Consider the following 25375-nt stretch of genomic DNA (forward strand, 5'->3'; position numbering starts at 1 on the left):
AACATTCAAGAATTCGAAACAAAAGAACCGACGTCTGTTTCTATGCGTTCTGAAGTGTAGTGGCAGCTTCTGAAAACGCTTGACGTTGGTAACTTGATCAAAGCACCTACAGTTAATTAAACTCGCCTATCAAAGTTAAATTAAATGAACTGGGTGGCAAACAGCTACCGTTGTTACGCCATAATATGATCTTCTTCATTCTTCCTTCTTTGTCGCTTATGTACGTTGCACCGTGAGGCGCTGAATCACTGTTGTAGTGTGAAGGTTCGTGGAAGAGTTTTGCCCTTTGAGCATCACATAGGCGATTCGTAGAAGGAGTACCGCTACTGTCAACATTCAATTAATAGCTTTATCTATAGTTTCTTTCGGGGGATCAAAGGAGCTTTGAAGAGCGAAGCGCCGTTGAATTCGTCTCTTTTGCAGCTACGACACTAACAGTAGAAATTACGAATTTAACTTTGATAAAGGGACGTGATGAAAGATATCACAGGGATCGCTACGGTCGCAGGTTCGAATCCTGCCTCGGGCATGGATGTGTGTGATGTCCTTGGGTTCGTTAGGTTTAAGTAGTTCTAAGTTCTAGGGGACTGATGACCTTAGAAGTTAGGTCCCATAGTGCTCAGAGCCAAAGATATCACAGGGATTACACAAAACGATGTGAACACCTAGGTTCTTGTTCTATAAGTAATATTTTACGCGCTGAAATATTTGTTTTTCTTGGACAATTTTTTTTTCTTTTTCTGTTTTGTCACTTTGAGTATTTTTTCATTGATGCTGTGTCATAATCACCGTGTTTTGTGCCATCCACTCCTCGGTCTTACTATATCTTCTTCCAGTTTCACACTCTAAATAAATGAGTAAGGCTATTAATTCTACTCGGATAACTAAGCTAAAATTAAAAACTAATTCTGTAAAATGTTTGTAGAACCAACGAAACGTTCGAACCCACGAATTGAAGGCACATCGACAAAGCCAACTCCACAACATAAAAAGTAAAATGCTGATTAACGCAGCCATAAATATTTCTAGAAACATTTAAGACAATTCTCTTTTAATCCAGATTTGTGATAAAGTTGTTACTCAATGTACAGTCTCTTTTCATAGTTATTTCAGTTGGTGGTTTCCTAAATTGCACCACTTTTGAAACTTTATTTATTACAGCTTATACAGTAAGTTACAAAATTGTTTAAATAACATCCACCGCCTCTATGGGCTATCGTTCTTGGTATGTGATTTAATGACTGGAAATTCTGGAAACATACTACACATGATTTTCTAAACATATGCAAGTGGTTCAAATTAAGAATCTGGTTTCCTAATTTGTGCCAGTGGTTACAGAAATTGTGCTGCCCGTATTTACAACTTTACTCAGTTTAAAGGTATGTTCTAGCCTAAGAAAACGTTCCATATTTTAGTTCTTACGTCGCTATTTGGAGGCACTGCTTTTTTTAAAGAAAGCATGGATTGTTGCTCAGCTGACAGGCTCACTGGCAGGGCCTTGAATGTTTCGTTTGGAGCTTTCATATTTTCTTACGACCTACCTGAGCGAGACGTCATCTCATAAAATGCAAGAATATGTGCTTTCAATTTGGTTTCAACTTCGTTAGAAAACACACCACTGTATCCCACTTTGCATTCTCGTTTCTATTTCCAGAATTCCTGTTACTGTTGACTTACGTATATTTAATATACGTCCACAGTCATTTAACCCATGATCCTCATTTTTATATGCTGTTACGGTTAAATGCAATTCATCTGTGCTCTCCTTCCAACAACGCAATATTAATACTTATTTAATTGTGTCTAATTGATAATAAAGAAAACATTAAAGGTCACAACATCACATCTATATGTTTTACTGCAACAATAGTGCTAATACACATGTTATACGAGTAAGTATCTTAAATTGTACCTGTACGATATTGGAAACTTATAGCGGCACCTTATAGGCAATGTCGTTGTTTTCTCTTTGTCAGTTTCCTACAAACCAACAACAAGGAATACAGATTTAAGACTAGCTAAGTGCAAAGATTATTTTATCTATATTCACCAATATATAAAACATTACGTTGCCACTTACTTTAATTACGGTAATTCCCTTCGCCATGTACAGAAAATGATAAAACCACAAAAAAATCAACGTTTCTCAGACACAGAGCTCATGCCTGACAGTATGGATCCACGAAACAAATACACTACTGGCCATTAAAATTGTTACACCAAGAAGAAATGCAGATGATAAACGGGTATTCATTGGACAAATATATTATACTAGAACTGGCATGTGATTACATTTTCACTCAAGTTGGATGCATGGATCCTGAGAAACCAGTACCCAGAACAACCACCTCTGACTGTAATAATGGCCCTGATACGCCTGGGCATTGAGTCAAACAGAGCTTGGATGGCATGTACAGGTACAGCTGCCCATGCAGCTTCAACACGATACCACAGTTCCACAAGAATAGAGACTGGCGTATTGTGACGAGCCAGTTGCTCGGCCACCATTAACCAGACGTTTTCAGTTGGTGAGAGATCTGCAGAATGTGCTGGCCAGGGCAGCAGTCGGACATTTTCTGTATCCAGAAAGGCCCGTACAGGACCTGCAACATGCGGTCGTGCATTATCCTGCTGAAATGTAGGGTTTCGTAGTGACCGAATGAAGGGTAAAGCCACGGGTCGTAACACATCTGAAATGTAACGTCCACTGTTCAAAGTGCCGTCAATGCGAACCAGAGGTAACCGACACGTGTAACCAATGGCACCCCAAACCGTCATTCCGGGTGATACGCCAGTATGGCAATGAAGAACACACGCTTCCAATGTGCGTTCACCGTGATGTCGCCAAACACGGATGCGATCATCATGATACTGTAGTCAGAACCTGAATTCATCCTAAAAAATGACGTTTTGCCATTCGTGCACCCAGGTTCGTAGTTGAGTACACCATCGCAGCCGCTCCTGTCTGTGATGCATCGTCAAGGGTAACTGCAGCCATGGTCCCCGAACTGATAGTCCATGCTGCTGCAAACGACGTCGAACTGTTCGTACAGATGGTTGTTGTTTTGCAAACGTCCCCATTTGTTGACTCAGGGATCGAGACGTGGCTGCACGATCCGTTACAGCCCTGCAGATAAGATGCCTGTCGTCTCGACTGCTAGTGATACGGAGCCGTTGGGATTCAGCACCGCGTTCCGTATTACCCTCCTGAACCTATCGATTCCATATTCTGCTAACAGTCGTTGGATCTCGACCAACGCTAGCAGCAATGTCGCGATACGATAAACCGGAATCGCGATAGGCTACTAACGGACCTTTATCAAAGTCGGAAACGTGACGGCACCCATTTCTCCTCCTTACATGAGACATCACAACAACGTTTTACCACGCAACGCCGGGCAACTGCTGTTTGTGTATGTGAAATCGGTTGGAAACTTTCTTCATGTCAGTATTTGCATATCACAGCATCGTCTTCCTGTCGGTTAAATTTCGCGTCTGTAGTACGTCATCTTCGTGGTGTAGCTATTTTAATGGCCAATAATGTAGTTCACGCTAACGCCACTAAATTTTAGTAAGCAGTGAGACAATTTATGTGCCGGTACAATAAAGGCAGTTCTTCCCTGATTACAGACACATCGCTATCGACATTCCTTTTTAAACCGGAACTATAGTAATTTCTATTGCTAGTATTGTATTTCTAAAAAGACGAATTTCACAGTGTTTCCATTTCAAAATCCGAGTACTCCCTCCGTAATGATTACACTATTCATAAGTAGGGACATATCTGTTTTGAATAACTCAATAAAATGAAAACACCGACCGAACAGGCCTTGAAAGCCCAACGGCACCGACCGGTCGCCGTCTCATCCTCAGACCTTAGGCGATGCCGGATACAGATATGGAATGGCATGTGGTCAGCACACCTCCCTCACGTCCGTCGTCAGTGTTTCCGTGGCCGGTGCCGCTCCTTCTCAATCAAGCAGCTCCTCAATTGGCTTCACAACTGCTGAGTGCACAATGCGCAGTCCGGGACGGTGACCCATCCAACTGCTCACCAAGCCCGACAGCAGTTAACTCATAATACACTGGCAGATTAAAACTGTATGTCTCACCGAGCTTCGAACACGAGACATTTGTCTTTCGAGGGAAAGTGCTCTAATAACTGAGCTACCCAAGTACGGCATACGACGTCAGTGCATGGTGAAAATTCATTCTGGAAAGATTACCTCCGACCGGTGTGGCCGAGCAGTTCTAGACGCTTCAGTCTGGAACCGCGCCACCGCTACGGTCGCAGGTTCGAATCCTGCCTCGTGCAAGGATATAAGTCATGTCCTTAGGTTTGTTAGGTTTAAGTAGTTCAATGTTCTAGGGGACTGATGACCTCAGATGTCCCGTAGTGCTCAGAGCCATTTGAACCATTTGAAAGTTTACCATACTGACAAGTGGTCTGACAGCAGTTCATCATTGCAGGAGTAAGTGAAAAGAAATTCAGACCTAATGAAACACTCGTGTCGCAGTAAAGGGTACCCAAAGAGTACCTTCCTCTGGTGGGAAGGGAGGAGTATATTCCCATGCTTGCAAACGATTATATAGGTGCAGAATGGCATCCTGCGATAATCCGAGCATCTTGTTAGTTTTGTTGCCATTTTAATTTTGCAGTAGTTTTCACAGGCTGTGGAGAAAGAGAAACTTTCCGTTTTACCATGTCCCTTAAGTGTTCAGCTGGCGAGAGAACTGCTCGTCTTGCTGGCCGGTCAGTTTTTGTGCACGAGGAAGAAAACATTGCGTCTCAGCAACCGTATGTGGTCGAGGATTGTCCTGCTGAACAGCACATTACCTTCCTCTCCCTGAAATGCTTATACCATGGGGATAAGAGCGTATACAATGTGGCGGGTATTACCTTATCCTACAGAAACATCATATGTGACCGCAGGTTACAAATCATGCTACCAAGGCCGCAAAACAACTCATGACGAAAGGAAAAAGTAGGACTTAAAAAGTAGACTCGCACTGAGATAAAGGGCACTCCTGGCCAAAAGAAGTCTACTAGTACCAAACATAGGCCTTAATGTGAGGGAGTAATTTGTGACAATGTGTGATTGGAGCACTGGATTATGTGATAGTGAAACACGGACAGTGGAAATAACGGAATAGAAGAAAATCGAAGCTTTTGGGAAGTGGTTCTACGGAAGAATCATAAAAATTAGGTGGACCTATAAGCTAAGGCCTGAGGAGGTTCTCCGGAGAATCAGCGAGTAAAGGAACATGTGGAAAACACTGACGAGAAGAACGGACAGAATGGTAAGACATCTTTTAAGATATATCGGAATTTCATAGTGCCACAGGGAGCTGTAGAGGGTAAAAACTTTAGAGGAAATACATTCAGCAAATAATTGAGCACGTAGGTTGCAAGTGTTACTTTGACGTGAAGAGGAATGGCACAGTAGAGGAATCCGTGGCGGATCACATGAAACCAGTCAGAAGAATTTTTATCAAAAATAAAATTCCTCCAGCTGTACTTCATAATTCATATTTATTTATTTATTTGGCTAACAGTTTCGACGTTGCGTCGACGTCATCTTCAGGTCCGTACACTTTGATGAAATCAATTGTGTGTGGCTGAGTACTAGAAATGGTTCAAATGGCTCTGAGTACTATGGGACTTAACTTCTGAGGTCATCAGTCCTCATCAGTCCCCTAGAACTTAGAACTACTTAAACATAACTAACCTAAGGACATCACACACATCCATGCCCTAGGGAAGATTCGAGCCTGCGACCGTAGCGGTCACACGGTTCCAGACTGTATCGCCTAGAACCGCTCTGCCACCCCGGCCGGCGCTGAGTACTAGAAGTCCGCGACGAGACCAATACGTGCTCCACATGGATGGTGGGCAGTTACTGGTCTCCTCACCGCTGACTTCTAGTACTGAGCCACACACAACTGATACCATCAAAATGTACGGACCTGAAGATGGCGTTGACGCCAAGTCCAAACTAGTAGCCAGATAAATACGAAATCTTAAGTACAGCTGGATGAGAGTCATTTTTAACAAAAATTATACCAGCTGATGTCCTACCATCATCCAATTTAAATATGGAAGTACGAAGGGTCAGAAGAATGGTGACTCAAAAGGAATGTATTGGTCAGCTCTAGAAAAGGCAAGGAGGCGAATTTAGAAAAGATCGTATAAAAACAAACCTGTAAGTGGAAATGACCGTGGAGGAAAGACTGAGTGCAGCGAGACAGTACTTGGAAATTAATGTGTTCGATCGAAGGCCGCCGGCCGAGGTGGCCATGCGGTTATAGGCGCTGTAGTCCGCAACCGCGCGACTGCTACGGTGGCAGGTTCGAATCCTGCCTCGGGCATGGATGTGTGTGATGTCCTTAGGTTAGATAGGTTTAAGTAGTTCTAAGTTATAGGGGACTGATGACCTCAGATGTTAATTCCCATAGTGCTCAGAGCCATTTGAACCATTTTTGATCGAAGGCCAATTGAACCACCAAGAAAAAAGTGGCTGCACGTAATTACATAAGTCCTCGAGTCGAACTTCGGTTGTACGCGCTATCGTGTGGGAGGAAACCTGCCATGATAACAACGCAGAGGGGCAAATCATTCGAAAGTCGCCCACCACCTGATAACGATGATGATGATCAACTGTATTCTCCGTCGCAGGTCATGCACTGGCTTGTACGTAGATGTAATGCACAGGGTGTTTCAAAAATGACTGGTATATTTGAAACGGCAATAAAAACTAAACGAGCAGCGATAGAAATACACCGTTTGTTGCAATATGCTTGGGACAACAGTACATTTTCAGGCAGACAAACTTTCGAAAATACAGTAGTTACAATTTTCAACAACAGATGGCGCTGTGGTCTGGGAAACTCTATAGTACGATATTTTCCACATATCCACCATGCGTAGCAATAATATGGCGTAGTCTCTGAATGAAATCACCCGAAACCTTTGACAACGTGTCTGGCGGAATGGCTTCACATGCAGATGAGATGTACTGCTTCAGCTGTTCAATTGTTTCTGGATTCTGACGGTACACCTGGTCTTTCAAGTGTCCCCACAGAAAGAAGTCACAGGGGTTCATGTCTGGCGAATAGGGAGGCCAATCCACACCGCCTCCTGTATGTTTCGGATAGCCCAAAGCAATCACACGATCATCGAAATATTCATTCAGGAAATTAAAGACGTCGGCCGTGCGATGTGGCCGGGCACCATCTTGCATAAACCACGAGGTGTTCGCAGTGTCGTCTAAGGCAGTTTGTACCGCCACAAATTCACGAAGAATGTCCAGATAGCGGTATGCAGTAATCGTTTCGGATCTGAAAAATGGGCCAATGATTCCTTTGGAAGAAATGGCGGCCCAGACCAGTACTTTTTGAGGATGCGGGGACGATGGGACTGCAACATGGGGCTTTTCGGTTCCCCATATGCGCCAGTTCTGTTTATTGACGAAGCCGTCCAGGTAAAAATAAGCTTCATCAGTAAACCAAATGCTGCCCACATGCATATCGCCGTCATCAATCCTGTGCACTATATCGTTAGCGAATGTCTCTCGTGCAGCAATGGTAGCGGCGCTGAGGGGTTGCCGCGTATGAATTTTGTATGGATAGAGGTGTAAACTCTGGCGCATGAGACGATACGTGGACGTTGGCGTCATTTGGACCGGAGCTGCAACACGGCGAACGGAAACCCGAGGCCGCTGTTGGATCACCTGCTGCACTAGCTGCGCGTTGCCCTCTGTGGTTGCCGTACGCGGTCGCCCTACCTTTCCAGCACGTTCATCCGTCACGTTCCCAGTCCGTTGAAATTTTTCAAACAGATCCTTTATTGTATCGCTTTTCGGTCCTTTGGTTACATTAAACCTCCGTTGACAACTTCGTCTTGTTGCAACAACACTGTGTTCTAGGCGGTGGAATTCCAACACCAGAAAAATCCTCTGTTCTAAGGAATAAACCATGTTGTCTACAGCACACTTGCACATTGTGAACAGCACGCGCTTATAGCAGAAAGACGACCTACAGAATGGCGCACCCACAGACTGCGTTGTCTTCTATACCTTTCACATCACTTGCAGCGCCATCTGTTGTTGAAAATTGTAACTACTGTAATTTCGAAAGTTTGTCCGCCTGAAAATGTACTGTTGTCCCAAGCATATTGCAACAAACGGTGTATTTCTATCGCTGCTCGTTTAGTTTTTATTGCCGTTTCAAATATACCGGTCATTTTTGAAACACCCTGTAGAAGTACCACAAACGTTGCTGCCCAAATCTGGGATCGGAGTTATAACCTCATGTCCCCAGACATGAAGGAAGTCGTGTCATGTTTCTTTGCCCACAAAGAGACGGCCTGAAATTCGTCTGAATGTGCCTGTGGCAGTGTTCCCCGGAGGAAAACACAGGGGCTGGTGGGCGCAGAGCGCTCGGTCCGGCGCTGTCGTTAGCATGCGGGACACAGAGGGCGGCGCGCGGCCCACCTGGCCAGACGTGTTGGTGACAGATGGCGCTGGTGGTGGTATTGGTGTCGTCGCTGGTGTTGGTGACGCTAGTGCCCGCCGCTGCGGACGGCGTCAGGGGGAATCCGATAGCGGCTGCTGCCCAGATGGCTTCCCGGCCGGCGACGGACCGAGAATACCTGAGGCGCCCGGCAGGATGCAATTTCCTGCCCGGATTGTCGTCCGAACACAGCACCACAGGACTGCCACTTCCCGGCGCCCTGTGTTGCAGGAATGCTACCAACATCTGTGTGCAAAATCGCTGAGCAGTCCAGACATCGTCAAGGATGGTTCACTAAACAAGGTAACAAGTGTTTTTCCCAATTTTACAGTCCAGCAAGGAATGAAGAGGTGCTCAGCACGATCGGAAACAGTTTGAAAACACTGAAGTGAAATTGGAACTGTATGACAGGATACGTTTTACGTTATAAGGGGATAACTTCCGTGAAACGAGCTGTAGAATTCGAAAACTGTAGGAGAAGACAGAGACTGGAATATACGAGGTTATTCGTAAGTACCCTTGTGGGATTTCTGGAGACGACTGCACGAAAAGTACAAGACATACAGGAAAATGGTACTTGTCAGTGGATAGAGCATCCTCCCGTTTACATTCGTAGTAAGTACCGTGGCATAGTTGCAGCCCCTAGGAAGCAGACACGTCAGAACATGGCGAATAATGGAGTGATGCCTGCGTTTTATGCCCTTTAATTCTCCAAATGCGTTACACGATAACGACAACTCTCGATTTAATCGTATGTACAATAGATTAAATCCTAGGCAAAACCAACCTAAATTAAGGAGAGAATATAATTTCGTCGGCAAGAATGTGCTACTGATGCAGATAAAACTGAATCGGCCTTACACAAATCAAATTTTTAAAGATAGTTTATGGAGCAGATAATGCTTTTTGACACAAGACTTGTCATAACATCTCACTGGGAAAAATTAAGCATTTACACACCGGTGTTATTAAGATAACATGTTGTGACCCCTAACTAGACGCAATTTTGCAAACATTGAAATCTCTCTTCGTTTATCATACTCTTACACGATGTAAAACTGCACTAGGTACACATTTATCAACTTATAAGTATAAATTTACTCGTATCGACAGTAATACGGAGATATCGCATATAGCAACCAAGGGTCGTGTCTTGTTCTTCTTGAAGGGATGAAAGTTTATACTGACAACAGAAAAGAACACACAATCCTAATGAAGAGGAAAAAATTTTTCCATAACTCTTACTTTAATATTCATGACAACGTTCTCCAGTAAACGTAAATCATCCGATGGGCTCCCTCGTTCCGCTAAACGTAACGTGTTTTCTTAGTCAGTTGCCGTAGACTGGACGTGACCTACGTCATGCGTAAACACGCCTGTGTATCGTTCGTCACCCAACCTGCTTTGGTATGTGGCGCACCCTAACGACCACTCTTTTTCCCCTCGACAATATTAAACACGTCCTCTGTTAAATTGTCGTAGTCATGAATAGCTGTTATTATAGCTCGATTCCTTATTCCATTTTATCTGAAAGCAAAGCCCCTGAGTATTTTATTCATTAAATGAAGGCAACTACATAAATTTGTGTTTTAACAGATGGAGAACTCAAATAATCAAATGGGATGCGTTTGCTAATTACCAACTATGTCACGAAATGTGTAAACAAGCACGAAAATGTACAATGTACAGTTTCTTTTTCTTTATTCTTTCGTTACACCCTTTTTGGGGTACGCTGGATCAATCATTTCTTTGTTCGATGTTCTATTCTTAGGGCCCAGTATTTCTTCATTCTTTCTGATCTTCTTTTCCGCTCTTCTTCGGAGATGAAGGGTTTGCACTTTTGTGTAGATTTGTCTTGGAACGTTATGTTTTCATCTTTAGTAATTCATTTAGCTCTTCGATCAATAAGTGAATTTTCTAAAATCTTTAATTCTACTAGTTTCTCAGTTTCTTTAAACCATTTGGGTTTCGTTTTGCGGTTACGGAAAAAGTCAAAGATTTGTTTGGTTAATCTATTGGAATTAATTCTGAGAAGCTGACCAAAAAATTTATTCTCCTTTTTCGCATAGTATCTGGAAGTTTTTCAATTTTCTTATAGAGAGTTTCATTTTTGATGTATATAATCTTATTGTCTTGAAATTTTGGCCCTATGATTTTTCTTAAAATTTTTCTTTCCTTTAGCTCAAGTTTCTCCATTTGGCCTATGAAATTCATGTTTAGTGTTTCTGCTGCATACAGTGCTTCTGGCTTAATCACTGTCTTGTAATGTGTAATTTTGGACCCCTACGAAAGGGATTTTTTTATTGTATGTGTTTTTTGTTAGTTGGAAGGCTAGTTCAAGTTTATTTTTTATGGATTCCATTGCTTTGCTTTCCCCAGCACTCCAACTAATCCGTTCTCCGAGACAGTTGAATTCTTTTACTATTTCAATCTTCTGTTCTGGAACTTTGAGGTATTTATTTACATGAGTGCTTGATGTTTGTCAATATCTTAGTTTTTTCAAAGGAGATGTGGAGACCTATTTTAGCTGCTTGTTTCTTTAGTTCAAGGATTTGCTCCCTTGCTTCTTCCATTGTGTCAGTAAACAGGGCCATATCATCTGCAAAAGCAATCTAATTTACTTTAAGGTTCTTCTTTTTGCAACCCAGTTTTATACCACTCTTAATATTTGTGTTCCATTCTCTGACTACTATCTCAAGCGCACAATTGAACAGCAATGGTGAGAGCCCATCACCCTGTCGCACTCCCGTTTTTATTTCAAAGGGTTCCGATAGTTCGCCCATAAATGTAACTGCCGAAAACGCATTTCTAACGGTCGCTTTTATAATACTAGTTGTTTTCTTATCCAAACACATTTCTTCCAGGACAGATAATAGAGATTCTCTATCAATCGAATCATATTCTTTCTTGAAATCAATGAAGGAGATTACGTACGTCTTTGCCCTCGATTTTTGGTATGCCATAATGATTTCGAGGTTTAGTATTTGTTCCGAACATGATGTACCCTTTCTATAACCTCCCTGGTATTTCCCGATTTGCGGGTCCAATTGTGGCTCTGCCCTGTTCAAAAGGTCTTTTGAAAGAATCTTGTATGTTTATTGCTGGGTTGTTTCCTAGTTTATTTTATAACATACAACACACACCTAAACACACCGAAGAGCCAAAGAAACTGGTACACCCGCCTACTATCGTGCAGGATCCCGGTGGGCACGCGTAAGTACCACAGGACGTGGAAGAAGGTCGGGGAAGAATGCCAGTGTGCACTCGGTGTCTTGTGACAGCCAGAGCGACAGCACCAGCAGCAGCGAGTACTGTTTGTATAAAGCGTTTATTTTGCATTTTGTTTACGACCTTCCACTAAGGAAGGGGTTCTATTTGTGTTTATCTGCTCTGCATAGTAACTAACAGTTCTTGATAAAACTTTACGTAGTTTTCGTGTTAGATTTCTTAGTGTTTTCTTGATCGTTTAGAACAGAAAGCGCCCTAAAACCGTCTTTTGTTTGTTTCGCGGCCGTTAGCCACTAGTCACCTGAATCAGCAGTTGTCTTGTGACAGCCAGAGCGACAGCACCAGCAGCAGCGAGTACTGTTTGTATAAAGCGTTTTTGTACTTATTTGCTGCGCTTAGCTTTTAAATAGTTTTTCTGGGAAAACCTAGCGTAGTTTTCGCGTCTCGTATTTCAGTGAGTGTTTCTTGATTATCAGAGTAGCTCATCAGAAGATTATCTTGGGAATTTGTCACCGTATAGAGTAGGGTAAACATAGTCATGTGTAGGGGCTGTGGTTGTTGTGAGCGGACGCAAGGAGAATTGGCCACTCTTCGGGGGCAGGTGGAGGCTTTGTCTGTTAGGCTCATCGAGCTCGAGGCGCAGGCGTCGGCTCGTAGTGGCGTTGGGGCAACTGTGGTGAGACCTATGCCTACTTCGGTGGCCTTGGAATCACATGGAACCCCTGATGTCGCTGCGTCTTCCGGCAGTGAGCATCTTACCGGTCAGCCATCACTCCAGGGTTAATGGCGGACAGTGGTGGGCTCGCGCGTGCCTGGCCGAAAGGCGAAGGTGGGATCTGGCCGCGTGGCAGCTGCCTTACCCCTTTCCAACAGGTACGGGGTGCTTCCTAGTGGTGATGACATCGTTTCCGAGCCACCACAGGGTGCCTCGCCTGTTGGGCCAGTGGCCGATTCTCCGGCAAGGTCCCGACAGTCACAGAGGGCGGGCCTATTAGTTATAGGGAGCTCCAACGTTAGGCGGGTTATGGAGCCCCTCAGGAAAATAGCGGGTAGGTCGGGGAAGAATGCCAGTGTGCACTCGGTGTGCTTGCCGGGGGGTCTCGTCCGTAATGTGGAGGAGGCCCTTCCGGCAGCTATTGAACGCACTGGGTGTGACCGGCTGCAGATAGTAGCACATGTCGGAACGAATGACGCCTGCCGCTTGGGTTCTGAGGCCATCCTTGGTTCTTTCCGGCGGCTGGCTGATTTGGTGAAGACAACCAGCATCGCACGCGGAGTGCAAGCTGAGCTTAATATCTGCAGCATAGTGCCCAGAGTCGATCGCGGTCCTCTGGTTTGGAGCCGTGTGGAGGGTCTAAACCAGAGGCTCAGACGACTCTGCGACTATAATGGTTGCAAATTCATCGACCTCCGTTATTGGGTGGAGAACTGTAGGGCCCCCCCCCGACAGGTCAGGCGTGCACTACACGCCGGAAGCAGCTACTAGGGTAGCAGAGTACGTGTGGCGTGCACACGGGGGTTTTTTAGGTTAGAGGGACCCCCCCTTGGGCGAAACGATAAAATACCTGACGGCTTACCAGAGAGGACATTATCATCGTTGATAAAGAATGTCCGTCCTCAGAGACCAAAAACAGGAAAAGTTAACGTAATATTGGTAAACTGCAGGAGTATCCAGGGCAAGGTTCCTGAATTAGTATCTCTTATTGAAGGAAATAGTGCGCATATAGTATTAGGAACGGAAAGTTGGTTAAAACCGGAAGTGAACAGTAACGAAATCCTAGACACAGAATGGAATATATACCGCAAGGATAGGATAAACGCCAATGGTGGAGGAGTATTTATAGCAGTAAAGAATTCAATAATATCCAGTGAAGTTATTAGCGAATGCGAATGTGAAATAATCTGGGTTAAGTTAAGTATCAAAGGTGGGTCAGATATGATAGTCGGATGCTTCTATAGACCACCTGCATCAGCAACCGTAGTAGTTGAGCGCCTCAGAGAGAACCTGCAGAACGTCGTGAAGAAGTTTCGTGATCATACTATTGTAATAGGGGGAGACTTCAATCTACCAGGTATAGAATGGGATAGTCACACAATCAGAACTGGAGCCAGGGACAGAGACTCTTGTGACATTATCCTGACTGCCTTGTCCGAGAATTACTTCGAGCAGATAGTTAGAGAACCAACTCGTGAAGCTAACGTTTTAGACCTCATAGCAACAAATAGACCGGAACTTTTCGACTCCATGAATGTAGAAGAGGGTATCAGTGATCATAAGTCAGTGGTTGCATCAATGACTACAAGTGTAATAAGAAATGCCAAGAAAGGAAGGAAAATATATTTGCTTAACAAGAGTGATAGGGCACAAATCGCAGAATATCTGAGTGACCACCATCAAACGTTCATTTCTGAGGAAGAGGATGTGGAACAAAAATGGAAAAAATTCAGAAACATCGTCCAGTACGCCTTAGATAAGTTCGTACCGACTAAGGTCCAAAGCGAGGGGAAAGATCCACCGTGGTATAACAATCATGTACGAAAGGTACTACGGAAACAAAGAAAGCTTCATCATAGGTTTAAGAGTAGTCGAATCATAGCTGATAAGGAAAAGCTGAACGAAGCGAAAAAGAGCGTAAAGAGAGCAATGAGAGAAGCATTCAACGAATTCGAACATAAAACATTGGCAAACAATCTAAACAAGAACCCTAAAAAGTTTTGGTCATATGTAAAATCGGTAAGCGGATCTAAATCCCCTATTCAGTCACTCGTTGACCACGATGGAACCGAAACAGAGGACGACCGAAGAAAGGCAGAAATACTGAATTCAGTGTTCCGAAACTGTTTCACTGCGGAAAATCGTAACACGGTCCCTGACTTCAGCCGTCGCACGGACGCCAAAATGGAAAATATTGAAATAAACGATATCGGAATTGAAAAACAACTGCTATCACTTAGTAGCGGAAAAGCATCCGGACCAGACGAGATACCCTTAAGATTCTACAGTGATTATGCTAAAGAACTTGCCCCCTTTCTATCAGCAATTTATCGTAGATCGCTGGAAGAACGTAAAGTACCTAGCGACTGGAAGAAAGCGCAGGTCGTTCCCATTTTCAAGAAGGGTCATAAATCAGATGCGAATAATTATAGGACTATTTCGCTTACGTCAATCTGTTGTAGAATAATGGAACATGTTTTGTGTTCTCGTATTATGACGTTCTTAGATAATACAAATCTCCTTCATCATAACCAACATGGATTTCGCAAACAGAGATCATGTGAAACTCAGCTCGCCCTATTTGCCCAAGAAATTCACAGTGCCGTAGACACTGGCGAGCAGATTGATGCCGTATTCCTGGACTTCAGGAAGGCATTTGATACGGTTCCGCACTTACGTTTAGTGAAAAAAATACGAGCTTACGGAATATCGGACCAGGTTTGTGATTGGATTCAGGATTTCCTAGAAGAAAGAACACAACATGTCATTCTTAACGGTTCAAAATCTGCAGATGTAGAGGTAATTTCGGGAGTACCGCAGGGAAGCGTGATAGGACCTTTATTGTTTACAATATACATAAATGACTTAGTTGACAACATCGGTAGCTCCGTGAGGCTATTTGCAGATGACACGGTTGTCTACAAGAAAGTAGCAACATCAGAAGACTCGTACGTACTCCAGGAGGACCTGCAGAGGATTAATGCATGGTGCGACAGCTGGCAGCTTTCCCTAAACGTAGATAAATGTAATATAATGCGCATACATAGGGGCAGAAATCCATTCCAGTACGATTATGCCATAGGTGGTAAATCATTGGAACCGGTAACGACCGTAAAATACTTAGGAGTTACTATCCGGAGCGATCTGAAGTGGAATGATCACATAAAACAAATAGTGGGAAAGGCAGGCGCCAGGTTGAGATTCATAGGAAGAATTCTAAGAAAATGTGACTCATCGACGAAAGAGGTGGCTTACAAAACGCTTGTTCGTCCGATTCTTGAGTATTGCTCATCAGTATGGGACCCTTACCAGGTTGGATTAATAGAAGAGATAGACATGATCCAGCGAAAAGCAGCGCGATTCGTCATGGGGACATTTAGTCAGCGCGAGAGCGTTACGGAGATGCTGAACAAGCTCCAGTGGCGGACACTTCAAGAAAGGCGTTACGCAATACGGAGGGGTTTATTATCGAAATTACGAGAGAGCACATTCCGGGAAGAGATGGGCAACATATTGCTACCGCCCACATATGTCTCGCGTAATGATCACAACGAAAAGATCCGAGAAATTAGAGCAAATACGGAGACTTACAAGCAGTCGTTCTTTCCACGCACAATTCGTGAATGGAACAGGGAAGGCGGGATCAGATAGTGGTACAATAAGTACCCTCCGCCACACACCGTAAGGTGGCTCGCGGAGTATAGATGTAGATGTAGATGTAGATGTACTCGACTAAAGTCTGAAGTAGTGCTGGAGGGAATTGACACCATGAGTCCTGCAGGGCTGTCCATAAATCAGTAAAGAATACGAGGGGATGGACATCTCTTCCGAACAACACGTTGCAAGGCATCCCAGGTATGCTCAATAATGTTCATATCTGGGGAGTTTGTTTAACCTCAGAAGAGTGTTACTGGAGTCATCCTATAGCAATTCTGGAAGTGAAGGGTCTGGCATTGTCCTCCTGGAATTGCCCAAGTCCGACGGAATGCGCAGTGGACATCAATGGATGCAGGTGATCAGACAGGACGCTTATGTACGTGTCACGTGCCATAGTCGTATCTAGACGTATCACTCCAACTGCACACGCCCCGTATCATCCGTCAGCTTGAACAGTCCCCTACTGACATGCAGGGTCCATGGGTTCATGGGGTTGTCTCCATACCCGTACCCGTCCATCCGCTCGATATAATTTGAAACGAGACTTGTCCAATCAGACAACATGTTTCCAATCGTCAACAGTCCAATGTCGATGTTGACAGCTCCAGGCGAAGTGTAAAGGTTTGTGTTGTGCAGTCATCAAGGGTACACGAGTGGGTCTTCCGTTCCGAAAGCTCATATCCATGATGTTTCGTTGAATGGTTTGCATGCTGACACTTCTTCAGGGCCAGCACTGAAATGTGCTGCAATTTGCGGAAGGCTTGTACTTGTGTCTTTTTGAACGATTCTCTTCAATCATCGCTGGCCTCGTTCTTGCACGATCTTTTTTCGGCAGCAGCGATTTCGGAGATTTGACGTTTTATCGGATTACTGATATTCATGGTACACTCATGAAATAGTCGTACCGGAAAATCCCCACTTCGTCGCTACCTCGGAGATCCTGTGTACCATCACTCGTGCGCTGACGATAACACCACACTCAAACTCATTTAAATCTTGATAACCTGCCATTGTAGGAGCAGTAACCGATCTAACAACTGCGCCAGGCAGTTGTTGCCTTATATAGACCTTGCCGACCGAAGCGCCGTGTTATGCCTGTTTACAAACCTCTGTATTTGAATACGTATGCCTATAACAGTTTCTTTGGCAATTCAGTGTATATTGGGTAATCGTGTTTTTCTTTTCTTTCTTTTTTGCAATGGAAGAATCACCTTTACATTGTATCTAAATACTGGCCACTGACTTGTGCAAATGTCACCTTACTGCTTATACAATTTTCGTCCACTGCATCCTTAGTGTTTTCTACCTCTGGTGACAAACTGCACTTTGCAGAACCAGGCACGAATAAATTGAAGATAGATTAAGATCTGTAGTGCCACTGACGCGCCTCTTTCTTCCATTTCCCAATTTACTTGTTAGACCTGAAGATGATCTGCTAGTCAGTTCGAAACTGGTCGCACATTAAGAAAAGAACTAGTGACTCAGACTTAGTTTTGTTGTCATTATGACTATTCACAACTTTTCAGGAATGTACCCGTCGGTTGTGCGTAGTATTTCGTGACCATGTCTACCACGTAGCGATGTTGGAAAGAAAAAAATGTTTCCAGTATATACTGGAAAAATTTTGCTTTTTTTAAAATTTTAAAATAGCAGTTTGCCTGTATATATCATAATAATATATTCCATCTTATAGTGATGTTTGTCAATTGTCTTACTGGAAAACTTTGTTTGGTCAAATATGTTATCAGAATAAATTAATGACGTTACCCAGCGCCGCCTGTCCCACTTGAATATTATCAAACTACATCGCATAATAAATTACATTTTGCTTAGTGCATATCATCCTCATACCTTTAAGAGAAGAAACAGTAAGGACGTCCCTAAAAAAGGTGTAACTTTTTTTGGGGATGCTATCACATGGTGTTTCGTGTCGGATCTATGGCCAAGATGGGATCGTAATGGATCAGAACAGTCATATTAAATGTGCGATCTTCTTTTATATCATCGTCCATCTACACTACATATGATTCAAGCCAAAATATACGGTTGCCCGAAGCAGACGCCATTGCGTCTCACAACAATCCAGATAGGCAACATGTCTAAGTAATGACGTATCACCTGTATACAATATCATGTCACAAGGCATGACGATTTTTAGCTTGAATTCAGAACAAGAATGGCCCATGGACACCGTCTTGCGGAACATGTTACGTTACTGAAAGACAGTACGACCTTTAAGTATTTACATACTTTTTACTACTGCTTATGTTCCATATCATTAAGTGTAATACTCCGTAGTAGCGAAAGTTTATCAGTTAGCTCATTATAAACAGCTTATATATAAATAAATTTAGACCCTCAAATTCGATATTATCAACGAATGTATACTCACATGTAAACCAAAATGTGCTAATCTGATGTTTTATGCCCTGATGATGGTCTTGTAGTTCGAAACTTAGCGATATAGAGTTAGTTAAGATCTGTCATTCTTGTTTAGATGGTACATTACAGTTGTGGAGCAGCGTCTATCTAATTTATATAATGAATATATATTTCATTAGCTACCTGTATAGCGCTGATCCCTGCTTCAGCTATTCGGTATATAGCCCCAGAAAAGAAGCCTCAGAAAGAGTAATCATTTCACTCAGCCAGACTTCGATGAAAAGATAGAAAATATTTGGTAAAATTTTCGAAGAACAGCGATTTTGTAAGAAATATAAAATTAGTGAAAAACAGTCTTGATAGAAATGGTTAATTTATTTAAAATGACCGGTTTCGGCCTAGTCCTTGGCCATCTTTAGAATAGCATTGTAAAGCGTAGAAATCGTGCTAGTTACATGAAAAAGTCAGTGACTTAAAACAAGAGTAATTTATAATTATTAAAATCTAAGTGTTGTTACCCCTGATCTGAAGTTGACGATGTCCAAAATAATCAGTAGACCTCAGTCACTGAAACTGCTGCTGTTGGCTAGGCAGCATTGCGTTGTATGGATCTAGTGAGGGCCTTTTTGTGCTGTACGACATAAACGTCACCCAATGAGGAGCGATTTACATAAATTACGTATCATTTGAAGGTACAGTTTATCTAAAAGTGAATAATTATAAAAACAGTTGTCTATAGGACAGAACACATTGTTAAAAGTAGTGGTTAACTGCAGTAAGATTAACTAAAAATTATTTTCCTTATTTCTTGTAGTACCATTTGATGGAAATAATTAGTTTAACCAGTGTAATATATCGATATACTGGTCAATAAATTATTACCGTCAAATGGTCACTCACTCACTGGTCATACCGGACTCGAGAGTCCATTACCGCAGCAACGTATTTTCGCCATCTGTCCCTGTCTTGGGCTATTTCCTTCCATTCACCTTCAGTACGTAGGCTCCTCAAATCAGCCTTAACATTTTCCTCCCATCTACGCCTCGGTCTCCCCACAGGATGTTTTCCCTCTAAGTGCCCTACCAGTACTCTGCGCGATGCCCTGCCCTCATCCATTCGAGCTACGTGACCCGCCCATCGCAGCCTACGTGATTTAATAATACTGATTATGTCAGGGCTTGAATAGAGTTCGTGAACCTCTCCGCTAATGTCATCCCTTTTTGCTCCGAAAATTTTCCTCAAAATTTTGTTTTCAAATACTCGAAACGGCTTTTCATTTTGCACAGTGAGAGAGCAAGTCTCACACCCATACAGCATAACTGGTAGAATAATAGTTTTGTATATTCTGATCTTTCAATTCCTAGACAATATCCGTGATGAAAGTAATCTATTTAGTGAGAAGTAGCACGCATTTCCCGCCCGTAATCTCTTCTTCAGTTCGGATTCAATCTCATTTCTCGAAGTGATGTCCACGCCGAGACACTTAAATGTGTTCACTTTTTCAAACTGCATGTCTCCAACTCTTAAAATTTCCTGATCTACTGCTGCTGGCATTCTAGTAGTAACCAGGTATTTAGTTTTGTCTTCACTTATCCTTAGACCTACATCTTCATTAGCCTTGATTAAAGCATTCGCATTTGCTGTTACAGATTCTATCCTATCGCTAATGGTGTTTAGATTTCGTCAAATGGTACTACAAGAAATAAGTAAAATAATTTTTGATTAATCTTATTGCAGTTACTGTTTTCAACAATGTGCTCTGTCCTACAGGCACTACTATTTTTATAATTATTCACTTTTAGATAAACTGTAACTTCAAATGATACGTAGTTTATGTATATCGTTCCTCACTGTCTGATGTTTACGTCATACAGCACAAACACGCCTTCGACAGATCTATACAACACAATGCTGCCTAACCAACTGCAGCAGTTTCGGCGACTGAGTTCCAGTGACTGTTCTGGACATCGTCAACTTCAGCTGATGGGTAACGACTCCTCGATTTTAATAAGTATAAATTACACTACTTTAAACCAATGACTTCTTTCCGTAACTACCACGATTTCCATCCTCCACAGTGCTGTACTGAAGATGGCCTAAGACGAGGCCGAAACCGGTCATTTTAAATAAAATAACCCGTGCGATCTAGACTGTTTTTCACTAATTTTATATTCCCTGAAAGGAGAATGCGTTGTAAGAAACTAGAAATTTTGCGCAGAACTGTAGGTGGAGTGCGGTGACTGTCTGTGCTGTGTGGTGTTGGAGTTTGGGAGAGTGTAGGGTAGGGACCGAGGATACGCTCCATTGCTCAGACGCAATTTCCGGCAGGGAGGATAGTACTGTCTCCCCGGAGTGCGTCCGCTTCCTTATGCAGCTGAGGCCCCTGCTGACCCTAAACGCTGCATCTGGGGCCAGCGGGAGTTCGTGTGTGTGTGTGTGTGTGTGTGTGTGTTTGTGTGCTTGCGTGTTTGTGTGTGAGGGGTTGGAGGGAGGGAGGGTGGGAGTGGAGCACTACATCGCAGGCGGAGGGGCGGGCGGCCATCCCAGGGCCTGAGACGGCCGCGGCGGCCTCGGCGTCGGCGTCTTTTGTGGCGCCAGGCTTCCGGTCCGGCCCGGCGTTAAGTGATTCTATTGAGGCCTTCCGCCGTGGCGCCTCAGTGGTCGACCGCCTTTGAGAGCGCCCCGCCTCTCAGCGGACAGCGGCCTGAAGAAGCTCCCGCCGAATGGACACGAAATGCTCCGCGGACAAGGTAATCCTCAGGCGGCGACCGGCAAAAATTCTATAAAGGGTATCATGGTCGCCTTCGACTGTGAAAAACATATTTGCTCGTAATATATACTTCAGAAATTTTTGGACTTTCCGTCATCATTGAACGGCAGCATGGGACTATGTAGCCATTAATTGCAGATAACTGTTTGGTACACTGACCGAGTATTCGACACCTCTAAGTGTGTCTTCATCGGAATGAAATTTTCAGAAACAGTAAAATCACACTGTGAGAAAGCAATGGTCAGAATTTAGAGCAGTCTGACGTTGTTCCTATCTAGGCACACTTTGCAAGCGTTTTATTTTATTTTTGACTTGGGCATAGCTACTGCAAATTATGACCATTGCTTTCTAGCAAAGTAATTTTTCGGTTTCTCAAAATTCCATTCTGTTGAAGACACCCTTAGTATGTAATATTACCAAACAGTTATTTGCCACCGGTAATCCTATGTTAAAACTACTTTACGGCTGCTGAGAAACATGAAAAAAACTATGAAAATTGTGCTTCACCACATGTGAGCCGGATGGTGTGGCCGAGCGGTTCTAGGCGCTTCAGACTAGAGCCGCGCGACCGCAACGGTCGCAGGTTCGAATCCTGCTTCGGGAATGTATGTGTGTGATGTCCTTAGGTTAGTTAGGTTTAGGTAGTTCTAAGTTCTAGGGGACTGATGACCTCAGATGTTACGTCCCGTAGTGCTCAGAGCCGTTTGAACCACATGTGAAGGACGATAAATAATACCTGATGTGTACAGGTTGATTCAAAAAGAAATACAATAGATTTCAGTTTCTTAGTACAAACTATGAAAGAAACACACTGTGCATGTCACTGGACAGAGGAAGCTTCAAAGTCTTACGTTTGCAAAGACGCTATGCAGTATACTCAACATGAGTACCACGCGTTGCTCGAGAAACATCGAAATGGTACTCCATTTCATTCCACACACGAATCACTGTTTGTTGAATCGACATCGTTAATACTTCAATTCCTCAACTCTTGAATAGTAACTGCATTTATTTTTATTTTTTAATCATCAGTCTCGTGGCTGGTCTGACGCGGCGCGCCACGAATACCTGTCCCGTGTCTACCTCTCAAACTCTTAATCTCAGAGTAGCACTTGCAACCCAACCTACATCCTCTATTATTTGCTGAAAGTATGCCAATCCCCGTCAGTGTGTTCCATATATGCCTTTCCTCGCCGGTTTTCTGGAGAACCATCTCATTTCTTTCCTTATCAGTACACCAAATTTTTAACGTTCTTCTGCAGCACCACACCTCAGATACTTCGATTTTCTTCTGTTCGGTTTTCCCCACAGTCCATGTTTCACTACCATACAACTCTTTGCTCCAAACGTACATTCTCAGAAATTTCTTCCTCAAATTGAGCCCTATGTTTGATACTAGTAGACTTCTCTTGGCCAGGAGTACCCTTTCTGCCAGTGCTAGTCTGCTTTTGATGTCCCCTTGCTCCGACCGTCACTGGTTATTATCCTGCGTGGGTGGTAGAATTCCTTAACATCAACTACTTCGTGACCATCAATCCCGATGTTAGGTTTCTCGCTGCTCTCATTTCTGATACTTCTCATTTATTTATCCTTCAATCGATTTTACACTCAATCCATGTTCTCTGCTCATTAGACCATTCCATTCAAAAGATTGTGCTGCCATAAATGTCGCAAAGACTGTCGTTAATGTACCCCCAGAGACAAAAGTCGCTAGGTGTGACGCCTTGTGACCTGGGAGGGCGAAAGCAATCAACAAAATCTTGTTTTTCATGTCTTCCAGTTCAACGTTGAGGGATGGTTTTGTTAACGCCGTCATGCACAGTCTGTGAACAGAAACGGCACAAAAAACATTCAGTTTTGGTGACCCCCTTTCGTTTTGGACGACGACGCCAGGATTTTGTAACTCCAAAATTCTTACATAAGGCGGTTTCCTTTACCCGACAGATGGAACGTCAATTTATCCGTAAAGATGAGTCGTTCGGAAAAATTGTCCTCTGCCATATCCTGGAGAACTGAAATGCAAATTTTGACGTTCTTTTACGATCGCCGGGACGCGGTTGCTGCAGTAACGGGAAGTTGTAAGGCTTCATACGCAGGCGTCGTATGAAGTCGAAATTTAAAGGAACAACCAGAACTAAACCAACAGCGTGCAGACCTCATGAACAGACGGACAGCGACCGTCGGTCATTAAGGATTGTGTATGTAACAAATCACATGATATCAACGGAAGGAGCCACGCGTGAGTTCCAACATGCTGCCAACAGCCCAGCTAGCACTATTACTGAACGTAGGGTGTTAATGATGATGTGAAATTTGGTTTGTAGGGCGCTCAACTCCGCGGACACCAGCGCCCGTACAATGTCCCAACTTTTACACAGTCCAGTTGCGTTACACAGTCCAATCTAACCATTGTCACTAATGATGACGATGATGAAATGAAGAGGACAACACAAACACCCAGTCGCCGGGCAGAGAAAAATCCCCAGACTTGCCGGGAATCGAACCCGGGACCCCGTGATCCAGAGGCAGCAACACTAGCCACCAGACCACTCAGGGAGTTAAGAACATTGATCCACAAGATTAGAGCAGCTCCTCACATCACACATATTTCTGTAGTCAATGCTTAGCGTGAACATACTGCAGAGACGGGCTTCAGTGGAGAGTAATGACTTGAAAGAAAGATTTTGCGTCATGAATGACGCTACCCAGTGGGCAATCCGAAGGAAGGTTTTGATTTGGCGAATGGCTGGAGAACGTTATCTGCCATTTCGTTTGGTGCCAGCAGTGAAGTATGGAGGATCTGGTGTTACTGTAAATGGGAGTTCGACTTATTACACGTAAGAAAACACTAAATGCAGGAGGATATGAAAACATTTTACAGCAACATGTAGTGTGTACAGTAGAGGAACAGTGATGAATTGATGTTTGTACAGATCAGCATGACAATGCAGCCTGTGAGAAAGACTTCTCTCCAGATCTTCAGGATCCAGCACCCCCACCTTCACTGCTTTCGGCTCTTGGGGACGAATGGACAGCCATTTCTCCACAGAGATTCAGACACCTCACTGGAAGCATCCACAGCAGAGTTCAAGTCGTCGTAAAAGAGAAGGGCTGACAAAACCCCATACTAATGCCCACTAATGTGTGTCTGGATACTTTTGATCACATAGGGCATATGTCTCACCATCACAACTGCTGAGACAATGTACATATGTCAGCATCACGACAGTAGGGTGAATACGTAACGTAGTTATCTTTTGTACAAATAATGTTAAACCAAAATCCACGTTCACTGTATTAATGCAACTGGTTCTGTTGGCAGGTATAACATTTTCGACTGTTGAATTTGTTCTTCCTGTCAACGGTTGAGTGCAGAACATTGATGTGATGCGGCTTAAAATCGAGTTCTACGCCCTGATTGCTACTATTAGTGAAGTTACCGAAATAATTTCAATATCCATCTTAAAATTTTAAAACTGAGAAGGAAGCTAAGGGTTCAACGTCCCGTCAACATTTCGGTCGTTAGAGGCAAGATCAAAAGCTCAGAATATTTCAGGGACAGTGAAGAGAAGCGGTCAAAGGAACCATCCCAGCATTTGATTAACCGTCGTCCACTCGAATGCGAATCCAGTGCTAAACACTGCGCCACTTAGCTTTGTTCAAAACCGGGTCCCGTCAGTAAACTACCTGATCTGATCTACTGCTACATCTATATTCCGAAAATCACCTAACGGTGCATGGCGGAGGGTACTTCATATCCCACCGCCTTTCCTATTCCATTCACGGGGTGCGGGGAAAGAAAGATTGTCGGGAAGGTTTCGTTTGCACTTTAATGTTCCTGACCTCTTCTTGCACGTCCCGCGAGAAGTATGTAGGACGACGGAACGATTTGCTCGCCCTCAAGGAACCTGCTCCCTCTGATTTTCAGTAATGAACCTCTACACGACGCGTAATGCCTTTCTTATACCGACTGTCACTGGAATTTTTTGAACACCTCCGTAACGCTCCTGCGCCGAGTAAATGATCATTTGAAAAAATGTTCCGTCTTCTCCGTCCCTGTTATTAAGGGTCAAGACTGAAATATAATAGTGCGGCGTAAGATACAACATGTT

This window comes from Schistocerca serialis, chromosome 1 (genome assembly GCF_023864345.2).
Source record: "Schistocerca serialis cubense isolate TAMUIC-IGC-003099 chromosome 1, iqSchSeri2.2, whole genome shotgun sequence".
NCBI lineage: Eukaryota > Metazoa > Arthropoda > Insecta > Orthoptera > Acrididae > Schistocerca > Schistocerca serialis.